The sequence below is a fragment of the Nelumbo nucifera genome, chromosome 8 (genome assembly GCF_055504915.1).
Source record: "Nelumbo nucifera cultivar China Antique chromosome 8, China Antique-T2T, whole genome shotgun sequence".
In the NCBI taxonomy this organism is placed as follows: domain Eukaryota; kingdom Viridiplantae; phylum Streptophyta; class Magnoliopsida; order Proteales; family Nelumbonaceae; genus Nelumbo; species Nelumbo nucifera.
This window is the reverse complement of record NC_142656.1, coordinates 248089-262073: the sequence shown is the minus strand read 5'-3', so window position 1 is coordinate 262073 and position 13985 is coordinate 248089.

Sequence of the window (13985 nt, the reverse complement as noted above, 5' to 3'; positions counted from 1 at the left end):
GAATGAGAAAGCAATGAAAGCACCAAAATGATAGGATCAACGTGTTCCCCACTTCGAGCATTAGGTGAGCTCCAGAAAAATTGAGAGAGAAAAGAGAGATTGGATGAATTATTCTCTAAATCATGCAGGTTTGATGATTGCTCTCTTGGGTCGTAGCAATATTGACTGACCAGCCCCTGAATTCTTATTAGTAACCTGTGACTATTCCCCAATTGACAGGGTTCACACACTGATTGACTCCTAAATTGGCCTACATAAGGTAAACCAAACATAGATAACCACACAAAGAGTTGGATGTCCACGTGGTCAGTGCCGATTTTCAATTGTGACTCAGTCACCAAACATTGTTGTAGGATGTTTATTCATAGTGGTTATTCTACCCAAAAAGTAAATATAATCCATCTCCACTAGGTTTTTGTAGAATTATTCTCCCCATGTAATCCTTTGAGAGAAAGAAGCCCTAGTGAAACTCATGCTAATAGATGACAAATTTTTGGTAATATAAGAAACATGAGAAATATCATTTAAATAGAACTCAGAATGAGAGGCAAATAAAGTAGAAGATCCAACATGAATAATTTATAAATATGAATTGTTACTAACCCTCACTTGATCACAACAACTATACTATGAGTGATTGAAGATTTTCCAATTCTAGTCATGTGATGTATTTCTCTAGCGTCTAGATACTAGGTCAGATCAAAGGTGGAAGATATGCTGATATGAAAAGTTGAGGAGGGATCAGTAACTATGGTCAAAGCAGCATCTACATTTTGGGGCATCATGTCCTTCTTTGATACATGGTTAGCACATTGCAGAAGAATAGGCTTAAGCCACGACCCCTTCTTGACCATGACCAAAATTATTAATTAATTGTGGTTCTGCTGATAATCTTTTATTTTTTTAAACTTGCAATATTTGTTGATAGTGGTGTGAAGTCAGGGATGGGACTTTTCTGTTCAAGCCGATATCAGCTTCAGTCAGTGCAACGCCCGCTCCAACAGCTTTTACAGCTTTGCATCGGGAATATCTACATATTAATGAGCTTTTTTTCATAGTGAGATATGAAAGGCTGCATTAGTATGTAGAAATTCCCGATGCAAGACTGCAAGAAAGTGTTTAAACGGTGTGAGCATACACTTGCATTGACTGAAGCCAAATTTGTTCAAGCCAAGCTTCATGATTTAAAGAGAATGCCAAGGACCGTCATCTGTGTCCAATTGATCAAGGTCAGAGCGGTTTGTGATAGTGGTCACAGCTGATTCATATTCAAGTCCTAGACCACAGAAAATATACATACCTATATCTTCATGTGAGATGGGTTCAGCAACAATACATAAATTATCTGCAATTGATTTAGCTTTGTGAACATATTCACTAATTGTCATCATACCTTTTCTCAAGACACTAACAAAAAGGTTGCGATTTTACTCATTTTCGATCTATTACTGATCTTCACACTTTTAGAGTCTCTAAGCTGATGAGGACATCAAACCATTCAATTGAATAAAATCCAAGAAATTGAATTAGAGGGCCTTCATGTCAAGCAATCCCATGTTTACTTCATTTACATTCACCCATGAATGGAAAAAGCATTCAAAGACAAGTTAATATCGTTTCATGGGTTAGCTTAGCAATTAACCGGTGCACCTTGCATCTGAAAGTGCAACTCAGATGAAATATTGGAACAACCCATGTTTGTATTCCGAAGAGCGTGAAGTTAAAATCCAACAATTTCAAGAACCCAAACCATAATCTGCTAACACCCAAGTCAATGAAGTTCTTTCAAAGGTTTTATTTTCTTTTCAAGTTAATCTATGTGCTAGGTATAATTATGAGATTGGGAAATGGGGATTTTCATATTGATATTGGTGTAGATTTTTTATTCAAATAGAACTAAGAATTTGGCAAACAAGGAATCTCATGTTAATGGGTAATTTGATCTAAAACCTGATTGTTTCTTTAAATTCATTTCTCATATTGAGTTATTCCTTCCTCAGTCTTCATTCCCTATATAACTTATATTTTAAATAGAATCAAGAGATGGGCAAATGAAGAAAGAGTTGGCCCTCTCGGTGACGGTCGACAAGACTACTACTTAAAATAGAGTTCGAAGATGCAGTAGTGGCTGCCTTCTTCTCCTTAGGTGACGTTTGAAGATGTAGAGGTGGTTGTCTTCTTCTCCTCAAGCGATTTAATTTCCATTTCTCTGATGGTGATTGTCTTCTTCTCCTCAGGTAACGTTCAAAGATGCAGTGATGTTCGTCTTCTATTACGGAGTGCTGAACGATAAAATAAGCTATATGAATGATGAAAGTATAGGGATGCGCATCTACCTTAAAATTGGTTGGATGTTGAGGATATATATTACAAGACAAAGGAGGGCATGACATTACACCTCATATTTCACCTAAAGTAGATGATGAAAATCAAGAATATGATTAGATGAAGATGTAGGTGAAGGTGGAACTTGAAGAAAAATGATGAAGTCAATATTTTTATATTTTTTGTGTACTCAATATTTCAATTATTGTATTTTTTCAATTTTATTTAAATTAGTTGTTATTTTTTCAACAGTGTAATTTTTATTTTCAATTTATAATTGTATTATATTTTTATATTTTATTCAATTTTCTATATTCCATTCATCCATTGACCATTGTATTGTTCAAATTCAAGAAATAAAATTTCTATTTTTTTAAAATTTGTTGTCCATTTTGTATTTTGTTAAGTATTTAAATTTTTTTTCATTTCTTTGTTAGATTTTTTATTTTTCAATTTGTTCCCAAAGATCAAAGGAATTAAGGAAAGTGAAGTATTTTAGTTTTAGAGTTTACTTAGCAAAAAAAAAATTAAAAAAAAAAAACAGTTTGGCTCACTTCAGCCTAGGCCCAAGGCCCGGCCCGTAGCCTAGCTTGACATGGGCTAGGCCCACGGCATGGCTTATAGCCCGCCTGGACTAGGCCCATAGCACGGACCCGCATGGGCTCGGGCCGTGGGTCGTGCTGGGCCAACCCCCCGAAGTATTCCAAGGGAGGGAAGCACGACTGACCCCTTTAAGTATTCTAGGGGAGGGAAGCACAACCGACCCCCCAAAGTATCCCTATTTTCCATAAAAATAGGGCCATGATTTATTAAGATTTGGTTATCCAAATCAAACAATATTTATATCTATAGATGTGATTTCAAGCAAAGAGAGGGGAATTATGGGAATTCGATGTTTCCTATATATTCATGGTATTTTCCATTATTGTTAAATAATTTATTCTTAAATAATATATTGTTAAATAATCCATTAGTTATGAAAATTATTAAAAATTTCTGGAAAATATTATACAAAAACTTAGGAAATAATTATTTCAGAAATAATCCATTATTTAACAAATATTAAATAATTCAATAATCTACCAAAAATTAATTAAAAATCTATTATTTAATATTTTTTTGTTATTAATAAATGTTCAAAATTTTAATGTTTAGCGTAATTTACATTAATCATTGCAATTTAATAAAATTTCATCAAATTTTTACAATAATAATTTATTGATAAAAGATATTACTAATTAGAGTAATTTACTAATTTCTATAAAATCAATAATTATAGCTAATAATTATCAAATAATTTAAGGAAACTCTTTAACTAATACACCATAATTATTTTTTTAATTAAATAATTAAAAATTAAGAAATTTATCTATGAAAAAATATTCTCCAAATCTATTAAATAATAACCCATTATTATTATTATTATTATTATTATTATTATTATTATTATTATTATTATTATTATTATTATTATTATTATTATTATTATTATTATTATTATTATTATATTATTATTATTATTATTATTATATTATTATTATTATTATTATTCAACTAAATAATTATTAAAATATTTAGGAAAATTAAATTAGGAAACAAATCTATCAGAAATTGTTTCATAATTATTTAATAACAATCCATTATTATTATTTTAATAAATAATTATTAAATAATTTAGAAAAAATATTAAGTCTATCCACACCAATCTAGACCACTTGGTTGGCTTCGATCATACTTGGTTTTACATTAATTAATAACAAATGGTTTACTTTTAATTAAAAACAATGTAATTTACCATAATTACATTAATTTACTTTGATTAATAATAAATAATTTGGGATTAAAAAGTAAATAATTTACATTAATTTATTGTTATTGTAAATAATTAATTTACTATACATTACTACTAATCAATAGAAATTGTAATATTTTTTAGAAATTATTATAAAATATTGTAATTTATTGTTATTTAATTTACTATTTGTTAATAAGTTATAAAAATTTATTAGAATTATAGGGATGGCAATTTTCCCTCTAAAACTGGAGCCCTACCCTGCCTCATCTTGAACAAGACAAGTTTTCTCAAATCTTAAATGGGATGGGGTAGAGACGGAGTGGAGACGGGAAAAATATTTTTGCCCCAAATTAGGGATGGGGTTTGCATATAATTCATTGAACCCAATGGTAAACTAGTAAAGTATTTGTAGATTTAATATTGATTTTTAAAATATATCTAAGTTTTCCTCATATTCTTATAATCCTAGGATCCCATAATTTCATTTATAAAATACCCCCAAATTCCCATAATCCTATTTGTAAAATATCCATAAATTAGATTTTTTTAGGTGGTTGCCTCAAGGTAAGGAAAATTTGGGGATTTCCCATCCTCGATGGGGAATGGGTACCTCGCCCTGAACCCGCTTCACCACTAGGGTTGGGACGGGGATGGAGTATAGTGTCTTGACTTATGGGGGCAAGGGACAATAAGGGGTGTCCCATCCAATGCATCGCACGCCCCCCGCTAGTAAACTAATAAAGTCGACAAAAAAAATGTTCTTGACCATTCAAAAATCAGAAAAATAATCTAACTGCCAAAGGATTCATGGACAGTCCTCTTCTAGTAGTGGCAACAAGATTTTCTTAGTATAAAATAATTGTGGAAAGGGATTAAGTATCTATATCAATACTATGTATAAATGTGTGGATGCAAGTGAATTTTTTGGACTAAAATTATCCTTTATTTATTTGTCTAAGAAAGGGTATAAAAGGCATCTTATTATAATTTTAATGGCTACTAAAATGCTCATATTTGTGTATTTAGTCCATCTCTAATTATAAGGGTTTAAAATGTAACTTCAATTATTATTTTTAACCTCGTTTAATCCCCTCTCATTAACTCTTATACTTAAGGCATTAACTCCCATTTTGTATTATTAAATCCTATATTTACATTATTTTTACTAATAAATGCTACTAATTAGATCTATGTCAATATTTTTAACAATATAAACCTATATATTGTGAAACTAACTCAAAAACAATACAATTTTTTATCCAAGTGGTGGTTAAGAAATTCAATCGTCCAGATCAAATTGATTAGCCTACGAAGTCATAGTTAGGTAATAAAATTTTTAAAATAGAAATAGATTTAAAATTTTTTAAAAATTAGACACATTAATGATATTTTTATTAATCAAATTAAAAAAAATAAGTATAACAAACAAGAATTATCTTTATTAATGATGAATATGATATACATAATTTAAAAATGACCAAAAATGAAATTATTTTACTATTTCACAAAGATCAATAGTTCAACTTTTGGATTAATGTATTAACCATGAATGTCATAAATAAATAATAAAAATTAATAAAACATAAAATACATAAAGTTTTCAAAAAAACATTAAGGCACATGTATAATATCGCATATTTATCATATTAAGCAAAAAGTGTGGCATATCAAAATTATTTTTACATACAAAAATACAAAAGAATTATAAAAAAAATTGAACACATCTATAATTCCATATTTACACTACTACCAAGGTTTAAAATTTCGTTACATATCGTATCTTTGAGGTTCCAGCACGGGGAACGGTACCAAATCTTTAGTACCATTCCTTTTCGCTGTTTCGGAAACCTATCGTGTCCGTATTGGTAACGTTTCAGTGAGTATTGGCCTATTTCGGTACTGTATCGGCTGATACGCAACTAATACGGTAGCGTATCGGCCGAGACAGTGCAATTTTACTGTTGCGGAAAACCAAAAAAAAACTTCATTCGAAAGAGGGCTTCTAAACCCATTTTAAAAGCCCTCTTTCTTCCCAAAACCCTTTAGAAACCTTCATAACATTCTTGGAGATTGAAACCCAGCCAAAACCCACCAAAGCATCCATAAATTTCCAAGATCCAACAAGTTTTCAAAATTGTTAAAAAATGAGCGAAAATATGTGTGTTTTTTCAATTTTTTTACAATCTTAGCCAATGTTTTTGTGTTTTTTTAGTTTGGATGCTTAGAAACATCTTTGTGTATGTTGATATGTTATTCTTGTGCAAAAAATCCCATTTATTTTGCTCCCATATGTATATCTTTGTGAATATTTGAAAATTTTCTAGATTATTAAAAATATGAAAGAAATGAAAATTTTTGGTTTTTTTTTGTGATCTACCTCTAAATATTGATTATGTTGTAGATTTATGGATGATCTATCATGTCCATAGATCAATTTAAATTTCTTCTAAATAATTGATTTTTTATTTTTTTATTTTTAGAATAATATATAATATATAGATAATTTCTTCAGTTTTTTTGTGATCTAACCCTATAGGTTGAGTATGTTGTAGAGCTAAGAATGACATCAATATATTGAAATGTCATATGAAAAATTTAATTTGTTTTCTATTTTTATTTTTAGATTATAAATATTTATTTATTTCTCTAATTTTTTGCTATGATAAAATTATAATAATAAATATTTACAATAAATATATGGATGATCTATTATGTTCATAAACCCATTCAATTTTTCTGTTACATATTTACTTTTTAAATTTTAGTTTAATTTTTAGAATAAAACATGCAAAATAACTATTTCAATAAAAATAAATAATTATTTAGTTTTTAGAATGAAATATGCAAAATAAGTATTTCATCTATTATGTCCATAAATTCATTCAAAATTTCTGTTACATATTTACTTTTTTAATTTTAATTTAATTTTTAGAATAAAAACAAAAATAATAATTATTTGAATAAAAATAAATAATTATTTAGTTTTTAGAATAAAACATGCAAAATAATTATTAATTTTAGAATAAAAATAATAGATGTCCATTAAGCCATTCAAAAAAAATATTTGTTTAATTTTTAGAATAAAATATGCAAAATAATTATTTAAAAATACAGAAAAATGTTTTATTCAATAATTAAAAATTTTACATAATTATTTGATTCAATGATTGTTAATTGCTTAAATGGATTAGATAACACTTGGAAAAATGTTTAAAACCATTAAAAAGATTTTTTAGTATTTAAAAAATACAAAATAAAAGGCATTGATATACTTCACATGATAATCTATAATTTGAATGTGAATATAATTGTGGCCTCAAAAATATGAAAACAGTTATTATTTGTTTAATTGAATATTTGTATTAGATAATAATTGAAAAAATATTTAAAAAATAAAACTTTTCATAATAACAGTTGAAAATTAATTTACTAACACATTAACACTTAAAATTGGATAATTTATATAATAATTGAACTTTTATGTGATTCATGACTTCATGTAAAGTTTTAACTTTTAAACATCATAATGGGATTCAAATGTTGAATTTGTAAATTATAATAGATTTAAAATTTGAAGTTAGAACTTGGAAGATTGGAACTGAATTATGTATTTTATTAAATAGTATGCTTTTGTTCCTGTTTGTTGATTACAATATGTTTTTTTTTATAAAAACCCATTAAACACATGATTTTTATGTATAAATAGCTCATTTAAGTCTTATATTTAGTGATATTAATGTTTATTTATGATTTATTAGAGTATTTATAGTATTTACATGTATTTTCATGTGCATCTTATGTTTTCGTCCGTATCCATGTGTATCCAAGGCGTATCCCGATACGTCTCTTAAATTTGCCCTTCCAATACGCATAGCGTTTCCGATACTTTGAACCTTGACTACTACTAAAAATATGAATAAGATTTTGAAACTTTCTTTTGACTAAAATACTCTTTTTTATTTAATCTAATCCTTATTTAATTGTGAGGTTTAAATTGTAAATTGACATACTACTTTTCACCTCATTCAATTCCCTTTTAAATACATTTTTTTATAAATGAATAAAAAAATATCACCAAAATGACAAAACATTACAAAAAAAGAGTTTAGCCAAGCAAGTAAGCTTGGCAATGATACTTGAAACTTCAAAACTTGATCGATTGTCACATATTTGGATTAGGTATTTATGTAATGAGATTTGAATTTAGCAATATGCATTTGATTAATAATTAAAAACAAAAAAAAAATACATAAAGTTTATAGAAAACTTTGGATACATTATTTGTATCATTATCATCATATAAAATTGTCACATGCAAAGCATGTACATACTTACTAGTTGCTATAAATGGCTTGAAGGTTGGGGAGGAACTTTCATAAAACATCTAAATCTACGCTTAATAAGGTGTGTAGCACCTTTGACCTCATTGTCATTTCATGCATGTTTCTAGAAAAGCAAATTAGGAAGTAGATTGGTTTGTAAATTGAAGACACTCGAATATGCTTTTTTTTTTTTTGAAAAATTCTTGAATAGTACCCTAAACTTGGAGAGTTGTGTCAAGTCAGTCCCCGAACATCAAAACGTGCCTCTATAATACCCTGAACTTTCAAATTGTATCTAATAGGTCCCTACCGTTAGTTGACCATCAGTGAACACTGTCACGTGACATCGCCTTAAATAATTTCAAAATGGCAAAATTATCCTTTATGATATTTTTTCTGACCATTTTACCCATTTTGTCTGTGTTAAAAGAAAGAAAGGGGAATAAGGGTTATGAAACTGAATAGGTGATCGTTGAATGGGGGAGCAGGAGCTTCAATAGTTGATCAGTGTTTGATTTCATAACCCTTCATCCACTTTCCTTCTTCTAACGCTCTGACAAAATGGGTCAAATGGTTAAAAAAATATCATAAAAGGTAATTTTGCTGTTTTGAAATTATTTAATGCACACCTGATGTCACGTGACAGTATTGACTATAGGTAGGGACCTATTAGACACAATCTGAAAGTTCAAGATACTACAAAAACATGTTTTGAAATTTGGGGACTGATTTAACACAACCCCCAAAATTTAGGATACTGTTCAAAAATTTTCCCTTTTTTTATTCTTGAAACGAAAGCTGAAATTCAAGAGGAACCATCGAATTTTGTTTTGCTGTTGGCTCGTTTTTTCACAATGCAGATTTTGTTTACGTTTATGTAATTTTCCTTCAGCTCTATTTAAAAATGGAAAAGGAAAACAATGAACAATCTACCTTTGTCTCATATAATATTGGATAAATTAGTGCAGCCCTCCAGTACTATAGGGTTAGTGTTAAATATATTCCTCAACCCTAACTTTGCAACAAAAAAACCTGTTACTTTAAAAAAGCATACGTTCAATTATTTAAAAAAATTCTAAATCCCCAAATTTTTCTTTTCTTATTTGGATCTATTGTGCAAAGACTGATAGTAGTTCGTTCTTTCTTTTCTGGCGAAGGCAAAGAAACATATGCAAAAGGAGATTTTTCTCACCGGAGATCTTTCCTTCTCCATCAATAATTTAACAAAGCTTCTTGTTTCTCACAAGAAGCAATGGAGGCGGTAACAAACTTTGGTTTGTTTTTGGGAGAATGACTGTTCAGCCCATCTCAGAATTCTTAATTCCACCGTATAGGTGGTATGAATCCTGATCGTGGATTAATGCTAAATGAATGCCGGTTTATAGGGTGGAGGCTACTAATAGACTATGGGGGACTGTAATTTCAGAATTCTATATTGAACTGCAGTATACTTCTCCATTTGTTTTTCTTTAGTGGTAGCAGTGAAAAGATGCTTTGGTTTATTCTTTCTTGTCCAGCAATAGCGGAAAAAAAAAAAAAAAAAAAAGCAATTTACTTTCTCACCCAGAGAGAGTATTTTGGTAATTTAATGCCTTTATCAGAGTATTTGTCATAAAATAAAAATTTAGAAGGGCTTTTATGGCAAATTTAGAGTATTTGTCACCATGATCTAACTTGTAATTCTGTAAATAATTTATGGCTAGCGTGCATGTCATTATCACCTCCACGGCCCATTCACCATGATCTAACTTGTAATTCTGTAAATAGACGTCCGGTATTTCCTTTTAAACGATTTTTATTTGTTTTTTTCTTTTCTTTCTTTCTCCTATACAAGTGAATGCATTCGTTAGAAACAAAAGAAACTACAGATAGACGACCCAGGTAGAGAAACACTCCAAACGACAAATGATGAAAGCCGGATGTTGGACGCAAGAGATGAAGAAAGATGGATATCCATGTTGGTGTGTTGCTAAAGGTGGGTATTCTGAAATCATGTATTTTGTGCTTCTTCTGGGTTCTTGGGAGGAATGAGTAGAATTTTAGAGGGAAATAAGGTTTTAGATAAGTCCTTTTTTTGTTATCCCTTGGAGAAAAGTGTAATTGCCCTTGTTGTACTACATTCGGTAGAAGACATCAAAGATATCAAATTAAACTGTTGTCCTCCTTCCTTTCGTAGATGGGTGGTTAGTCATTAACCTGTTGCCCCCATAGAGCACGCCCCACATGCACAACTTAACCGTTCATTATAAATATGTCCCAATGATAATGGGAGATGTTTTTTAGGGGTGAGAAAAAAACCAAAAAATTGAACCGATCGAAAAAACCAACTGAAATCAAATTGAAAAATCAGTTAATCAAACCATTTGATTCGGTTTTGATTTGGTATTTTTAAAAAATTGAAGGTATTAGTTTGGTTTCAATTAATCAATATAGAAAATCGACGGTTAATTGAATCGATTGATATATATTTCTATATATTTATGTATATTATATATATTATATATATTTTTTATATATTATAAATTAATAAATATGAATTATATATAGCGGTGGCAATTGGGTGGGTTGGATTGGGTTTGGTTTGGGTTGGGCTTCAACCCAATCCATCTAACCCGCCAACCCATTAATGACCCAGTTATATAAAATCAAATGGATTAGGTTCAACCAAACCCGCTTTAACCCAATCCAACCCACCCAAACCCATTAATCTTATATTTATGGACTTAAAAAACAAATTAACTCTCTCTTAACAAATAAGTTAGGCATAGCTTGGTGGTAATTGTAGCTACTATTTACACAAGTGGTGAAGGTTTAAATCACATTATATGCATGTTATTTTTACACAAGCGGCGAAGCCATTTGACTATGTTCGGATTTCGGGTTTGACCAAACCACTTAGGTTCAAACCGGTCATACCAACTTGAACTATCTAATTGGATTATCTTTGAGCTAATCTCATCAATGGTGGTTGAACCATTTAGATATAGATCAGTCCGATCGGACCAAATCGGACCGGTTCAGTCAATGGTGGATTAACTTGGATTGGACCATATCAGGTTTGTGCACGGATTTGGGACCGAACCAACTGACCCAAAGTGGCCTAACTAAGTAAATTAAGTCAGTTTGTGTGGATATTGGTCGGACGGACGGTCCAGACCGGGCAAACACATGCTGTCACTGAATCATCATGCCCAAAACAGGGTAGAGTAAGCAATATCAAACCATCCCAACTGGGATCTATTTCAGATTTGGATCACCTCGGATCAATATATGCTGGATCGAGTCGGGTCAGGCTATGTGAAAACTAGTTGGATCGAACGACCAAACTAGGTAGAGTTAGCAGTATCAAACCATCCCACCTGGGGTCTATTTCGGATTTGGATCGCCTCGGATCAATATATGCTGGATCGGGTCAGACTGCATTGAACTGGTCCAGACCCGGGTCAAATTGATTTGGATTTATGTTGTGTGAAGTGTGTTGATTCAATACAAAACTAAATTTAGTCAATAATTAATAGAAAATTAATGCATTAATTATAAATTATTTAATTCAAATGAAGAAAATAAAAAAAAATGGCTAAGAAATTAATACTTATGTCTGTAATGGTTAACCCAATGGCTATCCACAACCCAACCCAATCCAACCCATTTAAATGGGCAGGTTAGGTGATGGGTTGATTACACAACCCGCCAAGTAAATAGGCGGATTGGGTGGGTTAAATACTAGGTTGGTTGGGTGGTAGGGCTGTTCACGGGTCGGGTTGGGTCGGTTTACTTGCACTTTTCCAACCGACCCGACCTAGTCGATTTACCTAGAAATGAAACCGAAACCGACCCAATACAAAGTAAAACCGACTTGGTCGGTTTGAATCGGTTTGGGTCGGTTTTGTGAATGATTCTCTTGGTGTGAACGGTAAAGGATTCAAGTCTAACAAAGCAAAGGCTGGATGCTTAGAAATTAAAAATGATTTTATGGATTAAAACTGATATTTTATATATCAGAAATTTTATATATAATATGTATATTTCTGAAATAAAGCTGAAATATATATATTTCCACAAATATATGTCTGAAATATATATTAAAACTGAAATATATCATATATATATATATATATATAATATCTAAGTCGGTTCGGGTCGGTTCGATTTCGGTTTTCATACCGAACCATCGGTTTATATTTTTTTGTAACCCGAAACCGACCAGTGCTGAAGAAAAACCGGCCAACTCAGGTTGGATCAGACCGGGTTGATCGGTTTAGTCAGTTTGGGTCTCGTTATGAACAGCCCTATTGGGTGGGTTCAGCAAATTGGATAAAAAATTGCCACCCCTAATTATATATAAATATATGATATATTATTTATTATTTAAAATATAATATTTTATATATTTATAATTTTATTATTCCCAATGCACGTTGAGATATACTCTGAGGCATTTGTGGGATGCGCTTTATAGGTGCGCATATATGAATTCTATTGTCTCATTATTATTTATAAGAAAAATTATTTAAAACTCATCATAACTAATTTTCTCTTAAACTTATTATTAAATTACCATTTTACCCCATGATTAATTAATTTTTACAACTTTGCACTATTTCAGAAATGCGCCTGTCATGCATATTTGACCCAACACCATACTCGTTTTAAACCTTGTCAAAGCAAAGCAGCACAATTGTCATCGCTGCATCTTAAAACATAGCACATGACCTAAAGAGAGGAAGACGACCACCGCCAGAGAAATGGAAATTAAATCGCTTGAGGAGAAGAAGACAACCACCGTCGGAGAAATGGAAATCAAATCGCTTGAGGAGAAGAAGACAACCACCTCTACATCTTCAAACGTCACCTAAGGAGAAAAAGACAATCATTATTGCACGTGGTTTTAAAACTGGTCAGGAGATCGAACCGATCAGGGGTTCGATTACCGGGTTAAACGGCCCGACCGCTTCAAGACTCATAAATCCAAGGTGCTATTAGATGCAAGGTGCACCGGTTACTTGCTAAGCTAACCCATAAAACGATATTAACTTGTCTTTGAATGCTTTTAACATTCTTGGGTGAATGCAAATGAAGTAAACATGGGATTGCTTGACATGAAGGCCCACCAATTCAATTTTTTGTATTTTATTCAATTGAATGGTTTGACGTCCTCATCAGCTTCAAGGACTCTAAAAGTGTGAAGATCAGTAATAGAACGAAAATGAATAAAATCCCTTACTGGTATCCTTACTGTTTATCACAATTGATTAGTTCTACTTTTACCGTTAACATCCTTAGTATTTCGTCAAAATTACACACATGATGTATATTTTTTAAACCCAATTTTGCTCTTATCCTCTTTTTCCTTTCAACAACGGCAAACCGAGCTCCTTAACCAGCGGAGATAGCCCCCCTCCACCTTCTCTCTCTCCTTCTTCCCCTTCGTTGTCTCTCCTTGTCTGCCATGTTTCTTCACTACCGCTGCAACGGCGGACCCCTCTCTCCCATGTTTCTCCATTGATGTCGGCATCCTCACCCGAAGACTTCCCCGCACCCGA